Source organism: Chrysemys picta, chromosome 1 (assembly GCF_011386835.1).
Source record: "Chrysemys picta bellii isolate R12L10 chromosome 1, ASM1138683v2, whole genome shotgun sequence".
NCBI classification, from domain to species: Eukaryota; Metazoa; Chordata; order Testudines; family Emydidae; genus Chrysemys; species Chrysemys picta.
Window position 1 is genome coordinate 17520800 of NC_088791.1, and position 22534 is coordinate 17543333.

Here is a 22534-nt window from a genome sequence, read left to right on the forward strand (position 1 = left end):
GGTATAAAATTCCGTTGTTACAGATGATGTTAATGGCTTTTCCTATAACAAATCATTTTTGATTACAAAGCTAATAAAAGGCAAAAATAATCATGTTAATTAAGGCAAAGGAGATGACAGCGGAGATCACTTGCATTCATTAGCAGGGGACGGAATGAGCTGTTCGGACCAGTTCTGCATATGGACTGACATGTAGCTGCATCACTCTAAGAGGAGCCCTAGAGGGAATTGTGGCTCAGGGTATGTCTACACTGCAATTACAAACCCGCAGCTGGCCTGGGACTCGGGCTTGTGCAGCTCAGGCTAAGGGGCTGTTTAACTGCAGTGTAGACGGTCAGGCTTGGGCTGCAGCCTGAGCCCTGGGAACTTCCTGTGACACAGGGTCCTAAAACCCGGGCTCCAGCCCGTGCCCAAGCATCTACGCTACAATTGAACAGCTCCTTAGCCCAAGCCTAGTCAGCTATCATGGGCCAGCCATGGTTGCCTAATTTCAGTATAGACCAGGGATCGGCAACCTTTGGCACGCGGCCCGTCAGGGAAATCCACTGGCGTGCCGGGACAGTTTGTTTACCTGCAGCGTCCGCAGGTTCGGCCAATCGCAGCTCTCACTGGCCGCGGTTCACAATTCCAGGCCAATGGGGGCTGCGGGAAGCGGCGGCCAGCACATCCCTCGGCCCACGCCGCTTTCCACAGCCCCCATTGGCCTGGAACGGCGAACCACAGTCAGTGACAGCTGCGATCGGCCGAACTTGTGGACACTGCAGGTAAACAAACCGTCCCAGCCAGCCAAGCGGATTTCCCTGACGGGCCGCGTGCCAAAGGTTGCCGATCCCTGGTATAGACATACCCTCAGAGTCACCACATCTACCCTGCTTCCCCCTCTTGGATGTAAGTTGCAACACTTGACTTCCCCAGATCTGGCCAGTTCTGCCCATCCCTACCTGCCCAGGGGCAGGAGGGCAGATCAGGCATCCATACAGCTCCTGCCTCCCTCCACACCTGAGCTGGGATGCAGATAGATCCAATGTGACTGCATAGGATCAGGACACAACCTTGCCCTCTATTATGATTAACACAAAGCCATAGATGTAGAGCTAGACAAAATTTTTCAACCAAAGCTCATTTTTAGTGAAAAATGCAGAGTTGGCGACAGTGAAACGTTTAACAAATTTGTGCCAATTTCACTGAATTGTTTGTCAAAAAACCAAAAAGCAAATTAACCCCCCTCATAACATTTCAATTCATCATGTTTGAAACAAACTGTTTCTATTTGAAACTATCTTTTTTTTTTTTCAAAATTCAGAGCTTATCTTAATTTATCTTAATGTCTTTGGAGTCTAGAAATCCATTTGGATATCTCCACAAGAGCATCTTTTCTGATATTTTTTTTTAAAAGACTTCCTTTGTTTTTAGACCATGATGGTGATACAAGGAGAATAACTTTTCTAATGGTATTCTCAATTGTTACTTACAGCTTCCCCTAACACCACTAAATCTAACGTAATTTGCTTCTGAGGCATCTATTAGTATAATAGCTACACATGCAAGATGGAGAATCATGCTTGTGGAAAGGCCTTTCAAGGGAACTGTGACCTTTTTGTGCTCCAGGGTTCAAGAGTGCAAATCAGGGGTCATGCTGTGACTTCATATTCTCACTTGCAGTTCCTGTTGGCCCTTATCTAACCCCACAACATAGCCCTAAGATGCAGCTACCATCCTGAGCTCCTCTGGCTCAGAGGTCCCTTTGACACTTCTGAACCAGTGCAGGTCCTCTGAACAAGTCAGCCGAATGGAATAAAGATTAAGATGCACAGTGTGGGGCAATGACAGCATACCGCAGTATTTTGGAACAGGTGTTTGGATATTGCGCTAAACCGCTGGTTTCTCCAGCTACAGGAAATTTGCAATTGCCATGACAACAACAATAACTTTCATGTGGCCTGAACAGATATCTTGGTGACTCACAGACTAATCTGGAAGCTTAACACGACTGCCTTTGAAGGAAGACTTTTAGCATTTTTAAAATAGGGATTCTGCTTCAGCCAACTGAGAAATGCAATTATGAATGCCTTGTTTACATTTTCTGTATTATTTATTTGTTCTCTCTATATCTGGCAGAATAGGTTTAAAAAATTTCAAATCAAATCTCTCCTTCTGGTATTCTCTTTCAACAGTCACCTACATTGCTGTTTAATTCTGGTCAGAAGAAATTTTAAGAGGCACATTTCTCAGTGGCATTGTCTAAGATTCAAAGCAAGCAATCCTCTGTTAGTTGGCTGTTTGCCACAGCAACTTCTCTGATCCAGATTGCATTTATTAATATTCACTGCTGTGGTTCTCAAGCCTCTGCTTGGGAAAAAAAAGTGTTAGAAAGAGGTTGAAAGTGTTATGAGAGACAAAAGCTACATAATGAAGGGCAAAACTGCTCTAAACTACCAGCCAAATGTTCTCAAGTACTATCATTTCATTTCAGTTGCAGCAAGTGGTTAGTAGAAACTCTAAACAGGACAAAGCTTTTGCTTTGTCTGGTAGTGTAAATTTTGACAAATAGGGGAAGAGGCTCCGAGATGGACCACTAAAGTCTGCCTTCTTATCAGAATTTCCACTGCCAAGCACATTCAGAGAAGACTTCAATGTTACATGTATGGAAGCTATTTTATTTCTCCATGTTTTATCATTCACATGATTGATCTTACTCAAATGTCTTCCCTTTCCCTCAATTCACTGTCACCATCATCTTTGGATCCAGGGGCATATGTACCTTGATAGGCCAGGTTTCCAGAAGACCATAGATCAAATCAAGATTGGATTTATTTCTAGAAGATATCTGTTGCTCAAGCAGAAGTTAATAGGCATGAAGCAGGAATTATTGGGTAAAGTTCTTTAGCATGGGTTATGAAGGAGGTCAGTTGATCATAATGGTGTCTTCTGGTCTTAAAATCTAGGAATAGATATTGGAGGTGGGTCTTATAGTCACGTAATCTTGTTGCTTAGGGTTACCATACGTCCGGATTTTCCCAGACATGTCCGGCTTTTGGGGGCTCAAATCCCCGTCCGGGGGGAAATCCCCAAAAGCCGGGCATGTCCGGGAAAATCGGGAGGGAGGGAGGGCTCGGCCGGGGCCTCTTTGGCCGGGGCCGGTGTGAGGCCGGGCCGGGGTCGCGGGGCCGGGGGCATGGTGCCGGGCCGGGGTCCAGGGGCGCAGTGCTGAGCCGGGGGCCAGGCCGGGCCAGGAGCCGGGGTCGCAGTGCCGGGCCGGGGTCCGGGCCGGGAGCCGGTCCGGGGTGGCGGGGCCGGGGGGCCGGGAGCCAGTCCGGGGTGGCGGGGCCGGTCCGCCGGGGGGCCGGTCCGGGAGCCGGGCCGGGGTCGCGGGGCCGGGAGCCGGTCCGGGGTCGCGGGGCCGGGCCGCCGGGGGGTGCGCCGGGCCGCCGGGGGCCGGCAGTGCTGGGCGGGCCGGGGGTGCTCGGCCGGGGCCGGCACCCCAGGGCCCGAGCCGACCCAGGCTGGAGCCGCCGGGGGGCCAGCCTGGGCCGCGCCTCCTCCCCCCACACTCCCCCTTACCTGCTTCAGGCTTCCCGCGAATCAAATGTTCGCGGGAAGCAGGGGAGGGGGCGGAGACTTTGGGGAGGGGGCGGAGTTGGGGCGGGTCGTGGGCGGGGCTGAGGGCGGGGCCGGGGCCCCGTGGAGTGTCCTCCATTTGGAGGCACAAAATATGGTAACCCTATTGTTGCTAACATAAAATTATTCCCCCTGCCAATACAAGATTATTACTCTCCAATGCTTCTGTCCATTAAAGGCCAGGCAGCATACCCAGAAGTACCCTGGTGCGTCTAGGACACATGCTCTACCAAAAAGGAACCAAGGTGATACTTACAACAAATTTTTGGTCAGCAAGTTAGCTTTGTTCTCTGTTTCCCTATGAACCTTGGCACCAATGGCGAGATTTTCAAAAGACCTCTGCTCCTAGTTAGGCACCTCAATGAAATGGGATGATTTTCAAAAGCTGAAAGCACCCAACAACTCCCACTGAGTAGAACAGGAGCAGCCGGAAACGGAGCTCTTTCAAAAATCTGGCCATCAATGGCAAGGTAACAAAATATGTTACAAGGATGAGTCACAGCAGGCTGGATACATCTTATAATGTATTTCACACTAAAAGAGTCCACAGGAATCCTTTGCAGAGGACTCTTTTGCTACGAACATGAATATTCCCATTGGCAGTGCAATGAATAATCTTAAAAACCCAAATCTGATTGCATTGGGAGTCTGGGGCAATCTTTAAGAGGAGCCTGGGGCGGAAATCCAGGCCGACAGGCCTGTGAGAGAGAGGGAAAAAAGAGTTTACCTAGACTTTTAACTCATTTCAAAACCAAAACAGCCTCAAATAGCTGGAAAAAAAAGTATCCCAGGTGTTGAGCCCTAACACATTTAGATAGGGGGCACCATCCAGAAACACAGGCCTTTATCATCATAATGGTATTTAATATGATACATGAAATATTCTCTGTGCCCTGGAAAGCTTCCTTTTATTTTCCAGCCTGATTAGCAAACAAAGAGGTTCCAGTAAGTAGCAGCTTTAAGCATCCTACCCAAAGCTCTGAACTTTGAAGCTTTGCACATCATCAATAAGACGCCTGGCAGATTTTGGCCTTGTCTACGTGAGACCTTGATTTTTAGACTATTGCACCATCGCTACCAGGTTGCAACGCCACTGGTTGTAGCAATGGTGGGAATTTCAGTGTACACTAAGCGCCAGCAGCCACTGGGATTTTAGCCACTGTGTTGCCTAACGCCTGCTCTGAGCAAGGGTTAGATGACATGGTTAAAAAGCCAAGCAACCGACTTGTTCTATCTGTGTAGCTACCTGTGGTACCTGTAAGGCCCCCCATTATTGTAGTCCTGAGTGCCTCACTATCTTCAATGTACTTATCCTCAAAAAAAAAAAAAAAAACAACCTGTGAGATAGGGCAGTGCTATGATCTCCATTTTACAGAGAGGGAAATCTGGCAGAGAGAGGCTAAGTGACTTGCCCAAAATTACACAGAAAGTCTGCGGCAGAGCAAGGATTTAAAGCCAAGTGTCTGAAATCTAAGATTAGCACCTTAACTACTAGAAAACCTCTCTTCTCTATTAGCAGAGTCATTGGTGCTACTACAGGCAGGCTACAATGGTGGTAGCAACAGTGGAAAATTTAAAGAAAAATAATGCTATGTAAACACAATCTTTGAGAACTTCAGGCACCAAATCAAACAAAACCAGCTTACTCACCTAGACGGGTTTCCCCCCTTCTCTTTCAGCTCTAAATTTCACGAGCCACATGATTATTCCCTTCATGTCAATGTATTGCAATAATCAAGAGAGTGACATGAAGGAAACTGACAAGTGAGGAAAAAATCTGGAACCATTTGATTAAAAACAATCAATAACACAGTCAGACAGAACCTAGTAGGTGGGAAGCATAGACAGCTTAGGGTGGAATAATGAAAAAGACCAGATAAACAAAAGCAGAATAGTCATCCTTCTCCTCTCACATGGCTGGAGGCAGATAGAATAATCAGGACATGATTGTGGTTTCAAAGTAAATGCAATAACTCTGCCGAATATTGCAATCCATAGCTCGCTGACCCCTGACTCTGTAATGATTACCATGCTCCTCTCCTGTGTATAGTAATCTTCTGCCCCTGATTCAGTGGGATTCAAACAGGCAATACAATGAAACTGAACCCTTTAGCCCAGCTCAGAAAAACTAATAAAGAGGTGATTTTTATTTATTTATTTATTAAAGGAGTAAATGCATTCTGCCGCACGTTAACCTGCTGACACCTTTTGTTAAGGGATAGGAAGGTCAGGGTATCCTAAATCCTTTCACAGGATTTGTTTCTGCAAGTCATCTTGAAAATACTGGGGCTATATTGCATTACTGGGTCACAGACCCCTTACTGGTTAGGTGCAAAAATGCACATGCCAAGGATATTGAGCAATTGCACCCGTTATTTAATATACACGAGGCTGATTCTTAAATCCAAGTTCATATCTAGCTATCAGAGTAGCCACCTCCCTAATTCACTGGCTCTGAAATGTCTATACAGGAATATGTAGTTAATATCTTAGGCCTTGTCTACATTAAAAAGTAGCTTTTAACTATACTGACCTGAGGAAGAGCTCTGTGGACCTCAAAAGCTTGTGTCTCTCACCAAGAGAAGTTTGTCCAATAAAAGATATTACCTCCCCCTCCTTGTCTCCTTAACTATACCGGTATAGTTAAGTGATACAGCTCCCCAGGTGCGAATGCAGTTATATCATTTAAAAGATGCTTTATACTGGAATAGCTATTCCCAGTATAAGGGGAAAAAGCTACAAAGGTACATGGCCATGCATTTATACTGGTATAACCATGTCTGAATTGGGGTTTGTACTGATACCTATATTGGCAAAAAAATCACACCCCTAAGTGACATAGTTATACTGGTACAACTTTCAAGTGGCGTTGGCTATATCTATCCGAAGCTGCTTTAAGACATTGGCTTAGTTCTGCTTTAACCATTTGATTGAGGGGTTTAAGGGATTCAGCAAGGTAACAAACACATGCCTGACTTTAAGCACATGAATAGTTCTTCAAACTTACTAGGCATGTGCCTAAGTACCTTGCTGAATTGGGGCCTAAATGAGAATGTGAAGTAAAGCTGACTGCTTGCTGGTTTTTCTAGACACTAAGGGTACGTCTACACTACCCGCCGGATCGGCAGGTAGCGTAGATGCGATAAATCGATCCCCGATTGCTCTCCCGTCAACTGCTGAACTCCAGCTCGTCAAGAGGCGGAAGCAAAGTCTACGGGGGAGCAGCGGCCGTCAATCCCCCGCCACAAGGTCACGAAGTAAGTAATTCTAAGTCGATCTAAGATACGTCGACTTCAGCTATGCTATTCTCGTAGCTGAAGTTGCGTATCTTAGATCGATTCCCCCCTCGCCCCCCCCCCAGTGTAGACCAGGCCTAAGGCCCTAGTAGACACTAGAAAGGGTTTGCCAATAAGCTATACCGGCAAACCCTCCTAATGGAAACATAGCTTATGCCAGCAGAAAAATGTTTTTTTTCTGGTAAAACTTATACCGATTGCCTGAGCAAAATAAACGATACCAGCAAAAGCACTTTTATGCCGGTATGGCTGCAGTTACACTAGGGCTTTTGCCAGTATCGAAATAGTGTAAAACAAAAACCACACCCCTAACCGACATTACTAGACCAGCAAAAGTTTCTACAGTGTGGCCTGGTCTACACTGGGGGGGAGGGGAGGGAGGATCGATCTAAGATGCGCAATTTCAGCTACGAGAATAGCGTAGTTGAAGTCGACGTATCTTAGATCGACTTAGAATCACTTACTTCGTGTCCTCGCGGCGCGGGATCGACGGCCGCCGCTCCCCCGTCGACTTTGCTTCCGCCTCTCGCTGAGCTGGAGTTCAGCAGTCGACGGGAGAGCGATCGGGGATTGATTTATCGCGTCTACACTACACGCTATAAATCGATCCCCGACAGATCGATCGCTACCCGCCGATCCGGCCGTTAGTGTAGACATACTCTGTAGACCTGGCCTAACTTCTCCTTGGCCACGCTGCACTAGAAATAGACACACACACAATGCCCAACATCACGTTGCCATGTGAGAAATTTCTTCAGGCAGCAAGGCAGCAATCCGTCAACTGGTCAAGTCCTGTCCACATCGGTCCCAGAAATCAAATCTTCCCACATCCACAGGGTCAAGCCAATATCCTCTGAGTCCATTCTATCCAAAAGATGTGCTATAACCCTGCACCATCTGCTAAAAATTACATGTGCCTTCATCACATAGGGCGTATGACTCAGAGACTGTTTATTAATTGGCTTTACTATTTTCCCAACAGTCACTAAAGTTTCCCCCCTGTTTCTACTGTCAGCCAGATGAATTTTAACTGAATTCAGCCACACACATATTCCTCCAGCCATCTGCAACAAAAGAGAAGCTGACTCAACTTTTATGAATCCCCAACACAGCCAGATACCAGAGATACATAAAAACCTCTGGCACAGTATAAAATGTATAGGAACCCTTTTAATGCAGGATGCATCACAGCAAACCCTTGATTTGACTAACCGTTTGATATTTTCATGTAGCCATTACAGCTAACTGGATTCGTAAGTCACATTCCCTTCATGTCTGTAGCTTTAAAAGGGGAGCATTCACATTGCAGCTAAACCGTTAGTATAAATTTCTGTAGAGGAAAATCTTTGATGAAGGGAATCAGGAATGCTTCACAAACCAAGGAAAGAAGAGTGAGTAAGTACCCCCAAATGCAGGTGTTGATGATGGACAAGATTTGCACTCAAGGATAGAGAGGCATTTAAGTTTTTTGTTCTGTGTTTGTACCGCGCCTAACAGAACGGGGTCCTAGTCCATGAGTAAGGCTCCTAGGCACTAGAGTAATACAAATAAAGGATAATAATAGTGTGGTACTATATAGAGGTCTAACTAGGAGTAATAGGATAAAATTGAGAAGATATAGGCTGAATATTAAGGAAAGCTTTCTGACCGTGAGCATTATTAGGCCAAAGTTAACCAAATATTTGAAAGTTGAGCTTCTACTTAAGAAAATGAAACCAATCCAGTCCTCCACCACTGCAGCCTCATCATGTATTGTTAAAAGCCTACTCAGATTATACAGTTTCATGGAATCATAGAATATCAGGGTTGGAAGGGACCTGAGGAAGTCATCTAGTCCAACCCCCTGCTCAAAGCAGGACCAATCCCCAGGCAGATTTTTGCCTCAAATTGCCCCCTCAAGGATTGAACTCACAACCCTGGGTTTAGCAGGCCAATCCTCAAACCACTGAGCTTTTCCTCCCTCCTGGAAGAGCTATATACACAAAGGTGTCACAAGTACTCCTCATTCTTTTTGCTAATACAGACTAACACGGCTACCACTCTGAAACCTATATGGGGTCTCAGAATCATAGAATATCAGGGTTGGAAGGGACCTCAGGAGGTCATCCAGTCCAACCTCCTTTGATACTTCATCATGTGATACTTCTCCTTTCTTACATGCTTGGATGAGCAGCGACATAGTTAACAAAATGTTGACATTTAAAATATCACTGGCATCTCAGTTGGCACCCATTGAAATGAACAAGGCAGTTCGTACCACAGATCTATTGTCTCAGGCTCTCTGCAAATTCAGGCAGATATTAGTGTATTGGCTAAACTTTGGTCACGTTTTGAAGGTTTTTGCCATAACTATAGCAGCTAGAGACATACTTAAACAAAGAGAAAGCTGAGACCCCGGAGAACCCTATCTTCCACCCCTCTGTAAGTCCTTCATCCTTTCCAGGGGGTGGCACATCCCATACATTGGGAAACACCACATCAGGTTGTGGAAGTGGAATATCTCCCAGAGAAAGTAATGGAAGCCCCAACTCTCAGTTCATTTAGTATTAGATGATAGACCAGACTATAAAAGTTACCATAGAGAACAAGCCCACCTTGATACGGGAGTGGACTTCATAATCTAACATGTCTTTTCCATCTTGCTAACTTCTCTTGTATGACAGAATCCCCAGAACAGCAATATGGAATACAGAAAAGTTGAAGTCCACACCCATATCAAGCTTGCATGCCAATAAGACCCCTTTGTATATTTTAATGCTGGCAATAACATAACACATTTTCTAATCAAGGTTGCCTTGCATGCCAGGTGTTCCATTCTGGAGTGCACTCTGTGGTTTCTTGCACTCTGGTGACTCCATAAATACTGCAGCTCATAACCGCCACATATGGATCTACACAATAAAAATTAAGACACTTTATGTGAAGCTTTGAAAGCTTTTCCTAGGGGGAATTTTATTCCTATTTAGACTGGCAGAACTAGAATTAAAACTAGCAAAGCTCAAGTAGAATGAGAGACAGAGTCAAGTGAAGAGGAGAGGAAAAAACACCTTTTACAACAGAGAGGCCTGTCTGATCTGCTGTCAAGGGGAAAAGGGGAAAAAAGGGTTCTGGGCCATTAGGATTCTTCCAGCCACATCTTCTTGGAGATCAAATGGGGATCACAAGTTGTCATTCATTAATGTACAACATAAAGCGAGCAGCACTGCAAACAGAGGCGTGAAAAAGAGGACTAACATGGTTTGAAAATAGATAAAAGAAGCTACTTGATGGCTGTTCCCTGAATGTGATGAGTGTATAACTAGAACTGAGTGAAATGTTGTTCGGTGAAAAACGCAGATTCACCGACACTGAACTGCTTCACAGATTCATGCTACTTGGCTGAATTATTCGAGTTGAAAACAATAGAAATTTAATAATCAACATTTCATTTAGAATTTTTTTGAAACTAAAGGTTTCAATTTTTTGGTTTGAAACAAGTTTCTGGTTGCAAATTTTCCTTTAATTGTATTTTTTTTTAATTCAAAAACATTGAAAAATGGATGAAATCAAAATATGTCATTCAACCCAAAATGAATTTTTTTTTAAGTTCACTTGGCTAGCATTTGTGAAAACTTTCATTTTTGGTCTTACCCAAGACAATTTTTTTGTTTTGCTTATCAAAACAGCCAAAGAACCAAAAAAACCCCCAACCCAACAGCTATTTGCATAGCTCTATGTATAACCACCTGAGGACTGCACCTTTAAAATGTTGAGGCATTTCCTGCTTGCTGCAAGTGCAGCTGTAGGGAAGCTGCTATTTCTTGTTTAACATAAGAACATAAGAATGGCCATACTGGGTCAGACCAAAGGTCCATCCAACCCAATGTCCTGTCTACCGACAGTGGCCAATGCCAGGTGCCCCAGAGGGAGTGAACCTAACAGGTAATGATCAAGTGATCTCTCTCCTGCCATCCATCTCCACCCTTTGACAAACAGAGGCTAGGGACATCATTCCTTACCAATCCTGGCTAATAGCCATTAATGGACTTAACCTCCATGAATTTATCTAGTTCTCTTTTAAACCCTGTTATAGTCCTAGCCTTCACAACCTCCTCAGGCAAGGAGTTCCACAGGTTGACACTGTGCTGTGTGACGAAGAACTTCCTTTTATTTGTTTTAAACCTGCTGCCCATTAATTTCATTTGATGGCCCCTAGTTCTTATATTATGGGAACAGGTAAATAACTTTTCCTTATTCACTTTCTCCACACCACTCATGATTTTATATACCTCTATCATATCTCCCTTTAGTCTCCTCTTTTCCAAGCTGAAAAGTCCTAGCCTCTTTAATCTCTCCTCATATGGGACCCGTTCCAAACCCCTAATCATTTTAGTTGCCCTTCTCTGAACCTTTTCTAATGCCAGTTTCATTTCACAGGCACAGCATTGCAGAGTAAACCATTCTCTCCAGTGAGACTTTATATTTGTTCTTTCTTCCTTTGTTGTTTTCTTTAAACTGAAATAAGAATAACCTGGATTAAGAAGCATATGGTAAATTGGAAACTGTGTTAAAATCACTATAAATTAGAAGGTCATTCCTAGTCCCGTTTGCATGCTAGTGGAGGAAGCAGAGAAGTGTGCAATCTAAGGGCATATCTTCACTAGAAATGCTACAGCAACACAGCTGCAGCTACTGCTGCAGGGCTGTATTGTAAACACTACAGCAATGGAAGGGGTTTTTCTGTCGCAGCAGGAAATCTGCACCTCTCTGAGAGGTGGTACCTAGGTCACGGAAGAATTCTTCCATCAACCTAGTGATGTCTATGCCGGAGCTTAAATTGGCTTAATTACATCACCCGGGGCATGACATTTTTCACAGCCCTAAGCGATGTAGTTAAGCTCTCCTAACTTTGTAGTGTAGACTAGCCTTAGGTCCTGAGCATCACTCTGGAGCGGGGTGAGTTGAGATGTGCCTCTCTGCTGTAGGGGGCAGTCTGCTCTCTCTTCCTCTGCAATTGGCTGTTTGTTTGTTTTTTGTTTCTTTTTAAATAAATATTTTTATTTTAGCTACAGAAGTGTTAAAATGCCTCAAGAGTGTGGCTCACTTGCTGTAGCAGCTATTTTTGTATTTCTTTCTATCTTAATGGAAGACACAAGTTGGACTACTTCTGAGTGATTACATTTTCCTGAAGTTGAATCATAAAAGTCCTGCAGTCTTCCAGGCATTTTTTCCAACTCTTCATACTCAGACGCTTGGAGTATCATCTCACACTGATCCAGCTCTTTTACAAATCTGGCTTCTGCTGTAGACTGATGTTCATATTCTTCCCAGAGTTCATAGATTCCTTTTCTCAGGTCTCCTGATAGCAGCTGGGTCAAATGTTTCATAGCTGCCTCCTCTCGCTGATGTTTCTCCTCTTTGGAGATGTTATCTGCAGGTGCTATATCTCCAACAATGCGTTCAGCCATATCATGAACTAGAGCTAGTCGTACCCATCTGTCTTTATTAAGTTGTTTATCTTCAGTTACCAAAGCCACGACTGCCATCCCGTACATATGATCCGATATACTCTCTGGTTTCTCTACATTCCTGTACACCCAGCCTGTTCATGGTAGTCTCTTGAGTTGCCCCGCCAGCCTCAGAAACTGCAGCAGGCTCCCGGCGGCGCCACCCAGTGGGCCCACGGCCATGGGGCTGCCGGCGGAGCGGGCCAAGAAAGAAGCAGCGGGGCATGGAGATTTCTGGGTTCCAAGAAATAAAGCAGTGTTATGTTTGTTTTGTTTCTAACTCTCTGCGTGTTTTTGCTGGGACTATAAAGTGCGTGTCTTGCTGTTAAAATTTTGGAAAAAACAACACTCCAGGAGAATATAATTAATTAATATTGGTCAATAACCTGGCAGCACCTACAGGCCTCAGTCATGATCAGGCCCCCACAGTACTGGCTCCTGTACAAACAGAGGAACAGGCCCTGCCTGGAAGAGCTCACAATCTAACAGACTATCATGTTATTAGAAGGACAGTGATGGCTAATGATCTCAAGAAGTCATTCACTTCCTAAGTGCTGCGTTATTTACTCAGTTTATTTAAAAAACAAAAAACTCAGTATTTTCAAAGGCTGAGATTTGTTTATTATTGAAGAGCTACATGTTCTAATACGTCCACTGACACCGATGGAAAATGTGAATGCCGCACACAATCCACAGGGCAGCATTCAAAATCTGAGCACAGTGAAGTTATGTTAACAGCCAATTTGGGAGCAAGGAAAGTGTCAGAGAGACAATTGTGATATTCAGCTAGCTGGTTTTCCCTATTGGCAGATAGCATCTGTTTTGCTCAGTCTACTCCTTCCTCCTCCATAGCACCCCCACTTCCAAGACCTGGGATCCCAGCTCCATGCCGTCCCTGTGTCTGTGCTGGTGTCTACTCCCTCCCCATATCCTCTTTCCATACTCATTTCAAGTCTCCAACCCCTCTGCATTTCTCTCCCTACCCCAGCAGTCTCCCACTCTCCTCATCCACTCATGCCTTCCACTCCCAACACGCTTCTGGCTTAGCCCTGCTGCTAAAACACCACAGCCTGGAACTTGCAGCATGTTAGTTCACGGGCTAGATTCTGAGTTGGTGTCCACTGACTTCAGAATGATTCCTTACCCTAGAAAGGGAAGCAAAAGCTCACTACAGGCCCAAGAAGATTAGAGCTCTCCTTTGCTACAAAGCCTACAAACCACTTGACAAAGGCTAGGCAGGTGGTGTGCGGAGACCACAGCCTGTTCTGATGACCAATATTGTCTCATTGTTTCCTTGTATTCCCCCATCTGTCGGTATCCATCTGTTGTCCCTTTTCTTGTCTTTGATTGCAAGCTCTTTTGTGAAGATGCTGGTTTTTCTGTTCTGTGTTTGTACAGCGCTTAGCACAATGGGGTCCTTGGCCATGACTAGGGCTACAGTAATAAAAAATACAGAATATTTTACATGTATAGATTCCCTTTCATCCAAAGATGTCAAAGCACTGTAAAAATGTTATAAAACCAAGTAGGACCCTCCAAAGAGAAACGATATGGAGAGCGTTAACTTAAAAAAAAATCACATTGGTCTGAAAAATATTTATTACAAAGGGTGCGTCTACACTGAAAACAGGATGTGTGCTTGCAGCCAGGAGCGGCACCAGCGTTTTTGCTGCCCCAGGCGGCAGCGCTCCTCCTCTGAGCATTCAGGGGGCATGGGGTCTTCGGCAGCGGGGGGTCCTTCCGCTCCGCGTCTTTGGGGCACTTCGGCGGCGGGTCCCGGAGCGAGTGAAGGACCCGCCACCGAATTTCCGCCAAAGATCCAGAGCGGAAGGACCCCCCTGCTGCCGAATTTCTGCCAAGGGCGGCAAAATGCCGCCCCCCAAATCCTGCCGCCCTAAGCGACTGCCTAGGGTCACCTAGTGGAAGCGCCGGCCCTGATTGCAGCATATTTAGACAGACACGAGCTAGCTGATCTAACTTGATCGAAGCTAGTTCGAGTAACAATAGCAACTGCAGCAGTTTGGGTGTCTTCACTGACTAGCCCTACCCAGACCCTGGCTATATACTTAAGCAGTTGCCGCCCATCCAGCCATGGCTTCACTGCTATTGTTACTCAAGTTAGCTTTGATCTAGCTAGATAGATCAAAACTAGCTCGGATATGTCTACACATGCTGCAACCACACCTCCCTATTCAATGTAAACATACCCTTACTGTTGTTACATGTAACATCCAGCATGACTATAACAGAGAGATTAAAGAAAAACAAGTTTCCCTGTTTACTTTGTATATTTGACAGCAGTAGTAGCTAGTCAGTGGCACAGTTTCCCATGTACGGCCATTAGGGTTGGCCAGAAAACAAGATTTCCATTTCATGAAAAATTTCAAAGTTTCGGAATTTGTTTTTATTCCTTATCAGGACAACACTGAGACCTTTCAAAAAATGTTGCAAAAAATAGAGGTGATCTTTTCATGCAGCAACAGGGAAGAGAAAAAACATCTAAAAGGAACATAGTGAAATGTGATTTTACAACTAAAAAATTCGAAGGAGGACTCGAGTACAGGCTATACCTGAAACTTTAATTCTTTATTTTAAAATTGACATTTCAAGCTGAGGGCGGTGTCTTTTTAAAGCAAAACAGATCAGTCAATAATTTGATTAAAAAAAAACAATAGGTGGGTTTTATTTTCAGGAAGAATGAAAATAGATTAGAGATGTTTCCAGTACCTCTCACAATTTTATCTGAAGGCTCATGATATTTGATTACTAAGGCCCAAGTTCCAGTTATGAAATTAGCAAAGAATCTCCGCTTTCAATGAAATAAATACATAAATGAAACAAACCAAAACAACAAAATAAAAAATATATGCTTCTTTATCGCTCTGGAGACAAGCGTGAAAATGTGACTTGAGTGGAATGTAAAGGCTGGAAAACCGGAAGGCAAAGAGAAAAAGAAAACGCACCCAAATTTTAGTCTTTATAAAATAGTCTCATGATTTCTAATCCAATCTCGTTATTTTTGGCATTTCACTCATGATCGTTGAACACTTGGAACTGGCAATACCGAGAGCTGCAAGTTCAAATCTGGATGCGTAGAGCTATTCAAGGATGCTCAGATCGAGCTGGGCTTTTGATTTAGCCCATTATTAATAAGGGGCTAAATTGGGATCTCATTTATACCACTGCAATTCTGCAGTAAGTCTATTGAGGTCAGTGAAGTTACTGTAGAGTTACCCCAGGGTGACAAACCAGAATGTGACTCAGGGTCAGGTCACAACGTTCAGAGCTATTCAGATCAAGGATTTTGGTTCAGGCCAATCTCCATAATGAAGAAAGAGAGAGAGAGAGAGGCCTCGTCTATTCTGGTAGGAGTGTGTAGGGCGTATGTAGCTACATGCCGCGGGCTGCGTTCATTCAATGGTGTGTGGCTACATGTGGCAGTGAAAGGCTTTAGTTGGGGAGGCAATAGGGAAAGGCTCTGGCAGCTTTTGGCTGGAGAGCTCCCAGAACCTGTCCCCATTGCCAGTCTTTTGCTGTGATGAGGAAAGGCTCCAGCAATGGGGAGGCAGCAGGACACTACATGGCTATAAATAGAAAGGTAGACATGGGAAACATGACTTGGGCTTGTAGAGAACTGTATAGGTTCTGGCATATCTTTAGTCTACTTGCCTAGGTAGTGCCACGCCCTCAACTCTACAATTTATATCCATGCTAGGACAGAATGCAGCATATGTACTATTCATGCCACTGTAAGTGTAGACATAGCCGTAGTCCATGCAGGTGAGAAGGAGGAAGTAATGAAAAACAGATGTAGTAAGATGAGGCCCTGAAACATAAACTCTTGTGTCAGAGGCCCAGTCTGAGGCCTGAAGCCTGAACCAAAGTACTTCCAGCCATTGCTAAGCAAACGCTGGGCTGTGACCCAGAGGCAGGCCCCACTCACAGAAGTTAGCGAGAAGAGGGTTGATAGAAGCAGGTGCATCCACACATAAGTGCTAATAAGAGGAACTTGTGCCAAGATGACATCAGAACACTCCACAGAGATAACGAGGAACAGGCAGATGCATCTTAAAGACAGGGTCAAAAGGACAGCATGATGGATAGATCTGTTTGAAACAACATGATCAAAGGAGGAGACAGCACCCTAATGAGTCAAGGGGCTGTACCCCAATATGTCAGTAGGGATGAGTAATCTGTCCTGTAACTGTATAAAAGTAGGTCCCGGAGTGCGCATCTTTGTCTGGCCTAGGGGGCAGTGGAAAGTCCCGCCTCTGACTGAGCCGGTCCATTGCCAGGGGGCACAAATTCGTAGTATGTCTTATAGAGTCCACGGGAAACTATTCTGTGCTTCGTTTGACAATAAACCTGGCTCGGGTTCCTTCGTACCTTACTAAAGTCTGTGGTCTTTGGGGGTTCTCTCAGGGTCTGCTGTGTCAGCGATCTGCGCAGAGCCGGGGCAGCAGACAGAGGGAACACGCACGCAGCCGACTGTTATCATCATCAAACAAGAGCAGAGCACCACACCGGTAGCTACTGACGACAGTAGACAAGAGAACTCTGGGGTTGGGACACACATCCTGATTTGCATCAGCATGTATAGTAGTATGTGCAAGAGATAGTTGGGGCATGCAAAGGTGAGTCTCGGTTCTCCATGCTGAGTGGTCATTGAAAGCCTTCATGAATTAAATGAATTTTAAGGGGGGAATTAAGTGAAGGGGGGCGGGGACTGATACAAGTGTAAAGGACAGCAGCATGGGAGGATGCAATGTGTGCAATTAGGCAGGAGTTTGTGTGGAGTAGAAAGGGAGTGAGAAGAAATGAAAGCAGAAGTGTTGACAAGAGAAGAATGGTGGAGGACTGTGAATGTGAGGCGAAAAACAATGCTTGGAGAAACTTACACATGATGCTTGGCTGAAGCAGAGCTAGTAATAGACCCTGTCCTCTGCCGTAGCCACCAGACAGTGCTGTGTTTTAGATATTGTTAAAGCAGGCGTCACCAGGTGTTGCTGTTACATAGTCTTTCAAGTTCAGTCTTGGGAAGACGTGTGTTGTTAGTTTAGGGTTATACGAGGTTCTGTGTACATGCAGTTGTCTTTGGAAAGGGAATTATGTGACCTGCAGGAGAGTTTGCTTATTGCCTTGGTCTCTGATCACAGTCAATTCTTGAGGCAGAGTTGTGCTTTCTGACCTGGGCAGTGGTGCTGGGCTGAGATTCCTGGAAAAAAGGGGTTGCCTGCTTGCTCTTTGAGCACCTCTTTTCCAGGACTGGGATGTGTGTGTAAAAAAGGTAAATTACACTTAGAATATACCCAGATTCTCCACTACTGATTTCTTCTCCACTGACAAGCCAATCTGCCAGGCCCTGTACATTCACTACCGCTCAGTCAAGGTGCAAACCGGATGCCAGAATAGGTATCTGGTATCAGAAGAGGTAGCAACAAATATAAAATATTCATCCTCAACCTGCTTCCGTTGATGCCAATGACAAAATTCCCTTTGATTTTGATGGGAGAAAATTCAGGCCCACTGTCTTTCCTGGAAGGATTCCCTTGTAGAAAACAAGATGATTAAACAGTGACAAAAGAAAGACACATACCACTGTTCTTCTACAGTGTTTGGACTTTCTGTGGGTAAACTCACTGTTTGTTAGGGACCCGTTATGGGTTTCAATCTGATTATCATCTGTGCAGTTCTTCCAGTGAAGAAAGCTTGTCTTTCATTTTACAGTTGGTCTTTGGATTTCCCAAAACCTAAACATTTCTGCTGCTGGAATGTTCATATTTTCAAATGGGAGATCTACATTTCCACATAAAAGCAAATACCTCTCCCTCTTTATAATCTCAGTTATAAGGCATGGATCCTAATTAGTGCAGAAGATTTGTTTATTTCTGGGAGTAACATTTTAATTTTTCTAACGAGCATTTCTGGCTAAAATTGTGATTTTACAGGAGTGCACAGATTTCTTTGAAATTGATAAAATGTCATGCAGCTTCTTATCTATTTACATCCTAGTACTGTAACATTTTGGCTTGGTTTATTGCAAATTATCTTTTAATACTTCTACCTTCTGAGTGCTAGGAAAGATAGTTATACTTCTGATAGGGAACAAATGAAGAGGAGAATTCTCACATGGGTATTTAGAACCCCACTGTATAAACTATTATAGCATTCAATGTCTGCAAAAATCAAGTGGCAAATCAGCAGTGAATATCAATTATACATCTGCTGCATTTCAGAGGCAGATGGTACTTTAATTATATATCTAAAATGTTATGGACAATTTTCACCACCCCAGCTTCATTGAAATGGTGGCTTTAGCACCTAAAAATATTAATGCAAGGTACATACTTGATGACGCATCACTACTAAGAAGTCACCCTTTTTTGAACAGGAATATTCCAGCAATAAGCCAATAATAACCCCAAAGTCAAACAACCCACATGCCCACAGTCCTGTTACCCTCATCCACATGAGAAATTTTTACTGATTGAAACCATAGGACTACAGTGTGAAGAAAGGTTGGACTGAGTTTTGTACATTGTAGTTTCTGAAAACTATATTAGACACTCAGACAAGGGCTGACATTTGCTCTTGATTAACAGAAGTTTAAATCAGAATGAACATTACTGGGGAAAATGAAGTTATTCTGAATCTACACTCATGTAGCCAAAACCAGAATTTATCCCCAAGTGAATTAGGATCCAAGCATGTTCCCATTAACGTATATGGCAAAAATTCCACTGAAATCAACAGGCCCAGCACTGCAACCATCAATCAAAGAGTAGTCAATTGATAGGGGACTACTTGTGTAAGTAAATACTGCTCGGCTGAATTAAAGGCTGCAGGAATGGGGCCAATGATGGCAAGATGACTCCCTTACAGTCACTAAGAAATAAATTCTCAAAATTCTCTACATATACATTCTACTCACAAAGAATAGAATTTGAGCACCACTTGGAAAATATCCACCTGATTGCCCTCTTAGTAAGAGGTTAGTCATTAAATAAGACAAAAAGTATGTATTTTACATATATGGACTTTGGCAATAAAATTATTATTACCCATCAATGAGTCAATAATTAAAACACATCTAGGACTCGATTGTATTCTTCAATTCCATTATATAACAACCCCCCTGTTTTCAGTCAGTCAGTATGACCCAATATGCATGCACACTTCTGCACATGTCCAAACTAGGTCTCAAAAGTGTCCAGTGTGCACACTTTGGGTGTGCAGCTTGGCAGTGCTTAACTACACAGACATCATTTTTTACAAATCTGAGGCTAGACATGAAAAATGTCATGTGCAAAGTATGTGTGCGCACAGGTGTGTGCACGCACAGGTGTAGAAAGTTCAAAACTGCAACTTGTGTTTGAAAGTGGCTTCTTCAAACTTAACCATAGGACCACTGTTAACAATGCTGTAATGAGTGGCAACCCAAAGCTGGAGAGTTTGGAAGTGGATCCAAATCCAAACTTCCCCCATGTTCAGAGATGTCAGGATCTGGGACTTGGTTTTGGGCCAACTCTAATTAATGTTCCTTTGCTGATCTTCCCTACAGCTTTGATTCACAATGTGCTAAATAATGAGTTGTCCCTAATGGAATTTAAATACTTCATCCAAAGGCAAGAAGCCTCTTATTCTAACTGAGAACTATTTCCCAGGAAAAAGCTGAATGTAGATCCATCTAGGTTGACAACAGAGCTATTAAAAATGTGTTCATGCTATAAGCAGCACAGGCCTTCTGAAACAGAGACACAATTAATGAAATTACATGCATGTCCTATCACAAGGCATGGGAAAGCAAACAGAACGCAACAGCTACTGGATATACAAATAAAATGAGAAATAAACATGAGAGACCTTTACCTTCACTGAATCAGTGAGCATACAAGTGTTTGCAAAGTATGCTTTGATACGGATGCAGAAAGTGATTTTGGCTCCATCCAACATGAAATCAGCTTATGCTGTTTGATTAAGCTGCCTTTTTTAATCAGCACCTGACTCCAAAAAAATAACTTCAGAGGGGAAAAAAATCTTAGCACTAATAAGTTGTGCATCAGACTTCAGCGCACTCACTGCTTGTGTACTCTGTTGCTTTCCCCATCCTGGTCCCTATTTTGGTTGTTTAGGGATCACTGTAACCCACTAGTGCCTCTGTGCAGTCCCATTGCAAGAGCAGGGCCTTAGAATAAGACAACTCTCTGCCCTGAAGAGCTCAGGGCGAGGTTCTTAAAGGTATTTAGGTGCCTAACTTCCATGGGGCTATGCTCTTTTGAGCAGGAAGCCATCTTATTCTATGGGAGTTGCTTAGCACCCTTTTGGACACTCAAACACAACCAAACAAGATACAGCCTCATTATTGTGCTGTGTTTAATGCAATAAATATGTAAAACCTTGGCCACCAGTGAACATGACTATCACCATTTTTAAAAGAAAGACATTACTGTAATACAAGTTATCTTTACTCGATAGTTCTTATTGTAATCATTTTCCATTTTTTTAAAAAGAATTCTTCGTTATTTCAGTGACTCTCGGGTTTCTTTTCAAGATATTATTCATCATCCTTCTTTCAGTGAGTTTAGGTTTGGTGAGAAGCAGCGGGACAACGCGGGGTACTGTTTTATCCTCACAACAGGTGGAGCATGAGAAACAGTAGGACACGCTCCCCCAAAGCATTAATGTACCTCAGGTCTTAGCTGGAGGGAAAATGTTTAGTGATTGTAGGATGATAGTTGAAACTGGAGAAAAGGTCACGTTTCATGAGGGGTCCTGTTTAGTGGCCAGGCTGCTAACACACACACACACACACACACACACACACACCATTTTCAGCATGTAAGACTGGCCACTCAGAATGCTTAATAAAGAATTCTTTCCTACAAAACTGTCTGCCGGATGCTGTGTTTATTGCTAATGAAACAGGCATGAGATAACAGTTCAGTGTCCAGGGGCCACTCATTCCTCGGCCTACTGCTGAAATGGCTAACAAGAGCATGCCTTGTGGTACTTGTTTTAAAATTTTAAATTAAATAATTGCGTTATTCATCTGATGCCACTGCCCATTGTAGATCGAAGCAAATGTTCTGTGTGTCTCATCTCATTCCAATTCTTAGTGGGTCCACAACCCGAAAACAACAGGCCAAGTGCTGATCAGATTGATACCTGTATAAATGCTGAGTAAATCCATTAAAGTCATTATAAATCCAGAGTAATTGAGGGCACAATTTGCCCTGTATTGCTAAAGAGGGAAGTGAGTGGGGGAAAAGGTTTTAATACAGCTAATTTTCATGCTTTTCTATTACAGTAGCCTGTGGTATAGTAGTAATAATGACCTTGACTAGACATGTCCCTGGCTACTAATGACCTAGGGTTAATGGCCCAAGGTATAATTTTAGGTTATCAACTATCATGGCCAGTAATTAATTACCCGGAAATACATTGTCCTTTGACCATTAAGGTTCAATTATGTTAATATTATTCAGAATGAAAAATATTTCAACCACGTTTATTGCAAAGCTGTGTCTCTGGCTTCACTTTAATACATTAGTTGCAAAAATCAAACATATATTAGTCTGAACATACGTTATACAACATTTCTCCATTAACTTTACCCAAGTTACTGGTAACTAAACCGGAGAGTCTTCAAGTCTTAGGATCACAGGCTGCTCACAGATGGGAAATATGCTCAAAATGGATTTGATGTCTATATTACTGGAGCATCCCATAAAGGAGTTACTTTTTAGATATTTAAAGGGTTGAAACGGGTTGGACACGTTGGGAGGGGAGCAAGGGAGAACTCATTGTAGGGAACAATCCTTCACTGGCAGAGAGAAAGAGTAGTTTAGTTTCGGTAGGTCTAGCTGAGAACTAGAAAAGGTAATTAGGAATTGTACAGTTGTCCTTAATGGATTCTGCTCTTTGCCTTTCCTACATTTGGTCTCTTTGTACTGTCTTGGCCATTGCAATTCTTTGTCTTCAGTTATCAAAAGAAGGCTTTTGCAAACAGGTGGGTTTTGTAACACTCTGAAAAGAATTAAGCTCCGGCTCAATCTTATCTTCTCTGGTTGGTTGTTGGCATCATTCAAGGAAGCTTTGTCCCCAGCTCTTCTAGGGCCTTAAAGATTAGGACCA

General features: G+C 43.6%; 1 protein-coding gene and 1 pseudogene across 1 annotated transcript in view; both read right to left on the bottom strand.

Moving 5' to 3' along the window:
* The window catches only part of FRMD4A (FERM domain containing 4A), a 529915-nt gene that overhangs the window by 495337 nt on the left and 12044 nt on the right, over positions 1 to 22534 (bottom strand). The window lies entirely within an intron of this gene.
* On the bottom strand, positions 11981 to 16037 carry LOC101941169 (5'-deoxynucleotidase HDDC2-like; annotated as a pseudogene).